Raw genomic sequence first — 7,923 nt, 5'->3', positions numbered from 1 at the left:
TGTTTCCCCATTTATTTGCTATGAAGTGATGGGACCAGATGCCATGATCTTTGTTTTTTAATGTTGAGCTTTAAGCCAACCTTTTCACTATCCTCTTCCATCTTCATCAAGAGGCTTTTTAGTCCCTCTTCACTTTCTGCCATAAGGGTGATGTCATCTGCATATCTGAGGTTATTGATATTTCTCCCGGCAATCTTGATTCCAGCTTGTGCTTCTTCCAATCCAGCGTTTCTCATGATGTACTCTGCATAGAAGTTAAATAAGCAGGGTGACAATATACAGCCTTAATGTACTCTTTTTCCTATTTGGAACCAGTCTGTTGTTCCATGTCCAGTTCTAACTGTTGCTTCCTGACCTGCATACTAATTTCTCAAGAGGCAGGTCTGGTGGTATGGTATTTTCGTCTCTTTCAGAATTTTCCACAGTTTATTGTGATCCACACAGTCAAAGGCTTTGGCATAGTCAATAAAGCAAAAATAGATGTTTTTCTGGAACTCTCTTGTTTTTTTGATGATCCAGCAGATGTTGGCAATTTGATCTCTGGTTCCTCTGCCTTTTCTAAAACCAGCTTGAACATCTGGAAGTTCACGGTTCACGTATTGCTGAAGCCTGGCTTGGAGAATTTTGAGGATTACTTTACTAGCGTGTGAGATGAGTGCAATTGTGCAGTAGTTTGAGCATTCTTTGGCATTGCCTTTCTTTGGGATTGGAATAAAAACTGAACTTTTCCAGTCCTGTGGCCTCTACTGAGTATTCCAAATTTGCTGGCATATTGAGTGCAGCACTTTCACAGCATCATCTTTCAGGATTTGGAGTAGCTCAACTGGAATGCCATCACCTCCACTAGCTTTGTTTGTAGTGATGCTTTCTAAGGCCCACTTGACTTCACATTCCAGGATGTCTGGCTCTAGGTCAGTGATCACACCATCATGATTATCTGGGTCATGAAGATCTTTTTTGTACAGTTCTTCTGTGCATTCTTGCCAACTCTCCTTAATATCTTCTGCTTCTGTTAGGTCCATACCATTTCTGTCCTTTATCGAGCCCATCTTTGCATGAAAATTTCCCTTGGTATCTCTAATTTTCTTGAAGAACTCTCTAGTCTTTCCCATTCTGTCGTTTTCCTCTATTTCTTTGCATTGATCACTGAGGAAGGCTTTCTTATCTCTTCTTGCTATTCTTTGGAACTCTGGATTCTGATGCTTATATCTTTCCTTTTCTCCTTTGTTTTTCGCTTCTCTTCTTTTCACAGCTATTTGTAAGGCCTCCCCAGACAGCCATTTTGCTTTTTTGCATTTCTTTTCCATGGGGATGGTCTTGATCCCTGTCTCCTGTACAACATCATGAACCTGATTCCATAGTTCATCAGGCACTCTATCTATCGGATCTAGTCCCTTAAATCTATTTCTCACTTCCACTGTATAATCATAAGGGATTTGATTTAGGTCATACTTGAATGGTCTAGTGGTTTTCCCTACTTTCTTCAATTTAAGTCTGAATTTGGCAATAAGGAGTTCATGATCTGAGCCACAGTCAACTCCTGGTCTTGTTTTTGCTGACTGTATAGAGCTTCTCCATCTTTGGCTGCAAAGAATATAATCAATCTGATTTCAGTGTTCACCATCTGGTGATGTCCATGTGTAGAGTCTTCTCTTGTGTTGTTAGTATATACAGTATATAATACAACATAATATGCATATATACATATGCATTTCACATACATACAAACATATGAGTATATTGTATTCATGTGTATACAATATATAATTGATGTATACACAATATATATGTGTATATGTATAAACACAGACACACATACAAATTCTTTATCAACCTAGAACCAAAAGCTCCCATTCCTAGCATGTAGGGCTCCTGGCATGTTGGAGGACAGTTTAGAGATCAGCCATTGCTATTATCATCGCTGAAAATTTTCTGTCAATGAAATGATCTACCATGAAGGACATCTGTGGAAACTCAGTCTGTGACTAGAGCCTCTGAATGATTTCCACTTGTTCCTGCCAGTCTCTTACACTACGTGTTCTTGCGTCATAGAGACATGGACAGGTAGCCGAAAGCATTACAGCATACGCCATGGCCACTATAATTCACTCAAGTGTCAATAGCTGCTCACAAGGATACACCCAGCCTCCCCCAAATACTAGGCAACCCAACTTAAGTGTTCCTTACAGGAGAAGCCAAATGCATCTCCCTTCCAGCACAAGTAGTAAAGAGAACTGGATGCCTGATTCTTATTCCCAGGACCACTATTAAATTATTCTGTCAACTTGGGCAAGTCACTTTGGGATCCTCCTTGGATCTTTAGTTTTTTCAGTTGTTTAATGGAAGGGAGGAAACATTTCCCATGCTCTCTCCCTGTTGACTGTTTCCCCTCTTCTCCTCTACACAACTGACAATGTTAACTATCTGATCGGTATTACTCTGATTATCAATTCCCAATCTCCACAAAAGCAAAAGTCAGATCATAATATTCACCTGCTCCAAATCCTCCAGTGTCTTCCCATTTTACTAAAATAAAATCGTAAACCTTTACAACGACTTGTAAAGCCTCACAACTTTCTCTCCCTTTGCCTCTGCCCAAACTCCAAACTTTTGCTGACTTTTTCTATTACTCTTCCTTTTGGTACTAGTTTGCTGCTGCTGCTAAGTCGCTTCAGTCGTGTCCAACCCTGTGCGACCCCATAGACGGCAGCCCACCAGGCTCCGCCGTCCCTGGGATTCTGCAGGCAAGAACCACAGAATGGGTGACTTAAACAACAGAAATTTATTTTCTCACAGTCTGGAGGCTGGAAGTCCAAGATCAAGGTATCAGCAGGGTTGGTTTCTTCTGAGGTCTGTCTCCTTGGCTTAAAAACGGCCACCTCCTCATTCTGTCCTCCCATGGTCTTTCCTGTTTTAACAAGGACATCGGTCAGATAGCCTTGGGGCCCACTCTAATGTCCTCGTTTTGACTTAGCTGTCTCCTAACACAGTCATGTTCTCACGTACCATAGGTGAAGCTTTCAACATGAAATCTGAGGGGATACAGTTCAGCCCACAGTACCCTTCCTCACTCTGCCCCAGCCAAATGGGCCTTTCACGTGTTATTCAAACATACGACTTGCCTTTGCACTGTCTATTCCTTGTCTCTCAAATACTGCAAAATACAATGATGCCTGTTGCAATCTTGTAACTTTAAGGATGAGGCTGTAACTTAATGACATGTTAGCCCTGGCTACAGTACTGTTAAGATTCATTCTAAGCCACTGTTCATCTCCTTGCTTCTCTCTCTTGCTCCATTTATTCCCTTTCAGTCTTCACAGGTAATGTTTTTACAGTTTGATTTCCCTTCTTTCATTCAACCTAGTCAGTGTAGAGCTTTCATCTTCACTCTGGTGTGACTGCCAAATATAGATTATGCTGACTTCTCCATTTAAAAGAAGTGCATTGAATACCAGGTCATGAGCCAGTCACTGTTAGTGTCCAGGGATATTCAGGAAAACCTTAAGATGAGGACTGCTGAGGACTAGTGAATACAGACCAGTATAAATAAGGCAGTGGCAGAGCCCAGAGAAGGAGCAGTTAAATGAACAGACACCAAGGCAGCTTCTGGAAAAAGATGGCAGTAGAGCTGAAGCTTGAAAAACAGTAGGTATTATAATGGGGAAGAGAATTTTCTAGACTGTGTTAGCATCATGTGAGAAAGTACAGAAGCATGGAGAAGCATGATGTGGACAGAGTAAAGGATACACTGAGAGGAATGTGATAATCAGGCTTGATTGAGAGAGGAGCTAGAGTAAAGGCCATACATGCTAAGAACCTGTAACTTGAGTTCTGCCGAGCATTAACAAATTCTTAGCAAGAGAGTAATTCGGTCAACTCTCTAAGTTAGGAACTTAGTCATCACTGAAGAGGATGACTTATAAGAGCTGGTTCTGGACAGAGGAGCCCAGTTAGGAAGTTACTGTACTGGAGTAACTCTGCTGTGAAAACATAAGAACCAGAACCAAGTCAGAGACAACACAAATGGAATGGAATGTATGACCATACAATGAATTAAGGAAACTGAATCTACAGGATTGATATTGGGTGTAGATGTGGGGGTTGAACAGAAGAAAAACCTAGAACAAATCTCAGGTTTCTGGGTTTGGCAATGAAAGAGATGATAATGTTATTATTCATTATGAGAAGGAAGATAAACAAATTCAGAAGAAAGATAAATTCAGTTGCAGTCATGTTGAGTGAGACGTGAGAAAAGACACCCACTAGGCAGCTTGCTCTATTTATAGTTTTTGTAACCAGCAGTGAGAGTGTATAATGGGGTTGATGAAAGTTTCAACTGGTAGAGACCCACCTGGCTGCCTTGCTCGCTTTCTAAGAATTCTCTTCTTCTAATCACACCATAGAATCATAAGCAAAAGGAGTGTGCTGGAGTTGCTCCTGTAAGAGACCGAAAAGACAGAGTATTGGATTAGCCAAAACCTTTGCTCGGGTTTTTCCATAAGATGTCACAGAAAAACCTGAACAAACTTTTTGACCAACCCAAATACATCCACAATGCCTCTCCTACAATGTAATATCTCCTAAGGTACAGCTGTCCTTTGGATTCCAAAAATGTGGGTGGGTGACTCAGTATGACATGGCATAAACACTAACCACAGTATAGTGACCACACAGCAATCCCCTGATCTCTGCTGTATAACAAAATATAGCGATCAATGTAGAAGTATTTTGCCTCACAGATAACCAGGTGTTTTGTTTTAACCTCAAAAATCTAGTGAAGTGGACAAAAGAAACAATATTTTCTGGTTTTCATTTTACTGATGAGGAATCAGACAAATAGAGATTAAGTGACTTGGCCAAGGTCATATTTAGTCTACTGTGAGCAAGAGTTAGTCTTATGACTTTCAACTCAGCTCTTTCCAATATATTACATAGGTTCTCCAAGCAGAGCACACTTACAAAGGAAATATAATCTGCTCCCCATACCAGTTTAACAGTAATAGCAATTTAATCTTTGAAGTAATCAACCCAGGCTTTTCACTTAGCAGTGAAATTGCAGGTGGAAACTATAGAACTTGAAACTCTACCTTTCGCATTTCTGTATTGATCCTATTTGATGGTTAGTGATATTAAGGGGATACATCCTACATCTAGTGTTTCACAGCCAAGCCCTACAAAGCAGAGTAACCCACAACACAGAAGGCGCTAAGTTTCTTTCTTGGCTCTAAAGGATCATTAATCTTGACCTCTCTTTTCTGTTCAGCTGCTGAAAAGAACTGGCTTTAATTCTAATAATTATCATCATCATTATTTTATCAGTTTATCAAGAATCCCCTAAATTTTAATGTGGTCAGGAATACCTACTGAGATCATATTCTTCTATGTACTAAATGATACTGTCATAAATTACCAGCTGCTAAACATGAATATCTCAGAAGTTGTAATTCCCTATCAAGTTCACTATTGTAGCCTCATAAATTGCCAAACCATGTGGCTTTTTAGAAAGTTAAAAATATACCATATATTTGATTAATCCTGCCTTAATTACTTTCTCTTGATTTTTGTGGTTTCTCAGGGATGCAATTTTCAGGGTTTACGTAAATGTTTTATTTCATGTGATAAATTAAGACATGAGTCTTTTGTAAAAGAGAGAAAGGAGAGTAATGTGATTCTCTGAAGAGATGGCACTGTATTAGAGACAGCTTGAAATGTTTTATCTTTATCTACTAAAAATTCCAGGCTGAAAAGAGTAGAATTACCTCCTCCTCTCTTTAAATGCTTTTATCCTAGAGGCATTATATAATTATCCACAAAAGGGTGTGTCATGTTACACCATCACTACCTTTCTTCCCTTAGCTGGACATTTCAAAGATAAATAGATGAGAAATGGTGTCACTCAAAAGAGATATCAAAAATTCATCCACACAAGCTTCCTTGAACTGGTCTCATTTAATAAATGAAGCTATACATTTTCATTTAAATATCAGTTCAGTTCAGTTCAGTTGCTCAGTCGTGTCTGACTCTTTGCAACCCCATGGACTGCAGCATGCCAGGCCTCCCTGTCCATCACCAACTCCCAGAGGTCACCCAAACTCATGTCTATTGAGTCGGTGATGCCATCCAGCCATCTCATCCTCTGTCGTCCCCTTTTCCTCCTGCCTTCAACCTTTCATATATAAAACCTTAACTGTTCCTCATTTTTGACATGGCCCAGAAGGCCCTTTGTTCATTCTCCAGCCATACCTCCTTCCACTTTCTCCAACCATGGTGTCATCTTTTCAGTTCACTGAACACCTCAAGCTTATTCATTGTGCCTCGAGGCTTTTGCACATCCAGAGAATTCTTCCTGCCCCCACCCCAACCACCACAATCCATTTCTAAATGGATTCTAACATTTTTTTTCCTCTGTCACTTCACCTTGTTTATTTTCCTTATAGTGCTTATAAAAATTTGCAAAAAAAATATTTTTAAGTGTTACTTCTTATCTGTCTTCTTCAACTCCATTAGGCCAGATAACATCTCTAGCCAGTGGTTAGTACTGTACATCATTGGTATTCTATATATATTTACTGAATGAATGAATTACAGGAATTTCTACTCAAATTTTTAGTTGATGCCTGTACACTTACACCTTAATGCTACTGCTAAGTTGCTTCAGTGGTGTCCGACTCTGTGCAACCCCATAGACGGCAGCCCACCAGGCTCCTCCGTCCCTGGGATTCTCCAGGCAAGAACACTGGAGTGGGTTGCCATTTCCTTCTCCAATGAGTGAAAGTGAAAAGTGAAAGTGAAGTCCCTCAGTCGTGTCTGACACTTCTCGACCCCATGGACTGCAGCCTACCAGGCTCCTCCGTCCACGGGATTTTCCAGGCAAGAGTGCTGGAGTGGGTGCCATGGCCTTCTCCTACACCTTAATCGTATACCCTATATTCTAAATGCACACATATTTCCATAGGTAGGGAAGTCATCACCCACAGAAACATTTCTCTAGGCATGTAAGCATTGGAATGATAAAACATTCTGCCAATATTAACTCACTAATAGTTTTCAAATATGTTACCAAAAGGGAGTCTGAGGCTTGAAGCTATCAATGTGATGTTATTAATAAATATAATGATGAAATTTTTGACTAAAAAGGACCTGTTCACTTAGTAGCATAGAATGTAGTACTTGTATCACTTCCCTACCCCCCTCAAATTATTTATTCCTTAAGTTACAGAAATTTCATAAACGTTCATTAAATTCCATAAAATTTAAACTCAAATGAAATACTTTAACTTAGTAACAATCAATTTAATATTATTTCTTTTGTTTGGTTTTCATTCATGATAGAGAATAGCCCACATTTTTTCCTTAAAAAAAATCCATTCTTCAATTTTGGAAACATTATTAAACTATTAACTCATTTCTGAGTCATCAGTAGCTCAAGTTTCTTAGTCCCAATTAAAAAAAAAAAATCCTAATAAACATAGCCATGTTTTATGATGTACAAGACAAGCTAAAAGTTTCTTAATGCAAACCAAAATGTATCAGTAGACTGAGCAGGGTCAGGGTGGTGGCAAGGAGAATACTTACCCAAAACAACTTCATCAATTCTGGTTTCATGCAAGCTCATTCACGAGGCCTCAACCTTGCCATCTTCAGCTACACACACCTGAATGGCTATCTTAGATGGTTCTGTGTTATGGGGAGTTGACAGAAAATACAGTCATTGTATTAGATCTAGGTGTGACAAACTTTCCCTATAAAAGACCAGATAGTAGTACTTTAGACTTGGTGAGTCACACGGTCTCTGCCACAACTCCATGGACTACGCATAAAAGGATACGAGCAGGAGTGTTACAATAAAACTTTATTTACAAGGACAGGTTATGGGCTGGATTTAGCCTGCAGCTGTAGTTTGCCAACCCCTGCATGAAATGA

General features: G+C 39.6%; 1 long non-coding RNA gene across 1 annotated transcript; it reads right to left on the bottom strand.

Moving 5' to 3' along the window:
- Positions 1-2,828: 2,828 nt before the first annotated feature.
- Positions 2,829-7,669, bottom strand: LOC104988403. Its single transcript, XR_825235.1, has 3 exons — positions 7,576-7,669; positions 4,352-4,437; positions 2,829-2,908 (listed from the first exon to the last, which is right to left on the bottom strand). It is a non-coding gene; the product is annotated as an uncharacterized LOC104988403 (long non-coding RNA).
- Between the last annotated feature and the right edge of the window lie 254 nt (positions 7,670-7,923).

The sequence above is a fragment of the Bison bison genome, unplaced genomic scaffold, assembly GCF_000754665.1.
Source record: "Bison bison bison isolate TAMUID 2011002044 unplaced genomic scaffold, Bison_UMD1.0 scf7180017864133, whole genome shotgun sequence".
Taxonomy (NCBI): domain Eukaryota; kingdom Metazoa; phylum Chordata; class Mammalia; order Artiodactyla; family Bovidae; genus Bison; species Bison bison.
The sequence above is the reverse complement of the archived record's forward strand: the minus strand, read 5'-3'. Positions and strand labels throughout refer to the sequence as shown.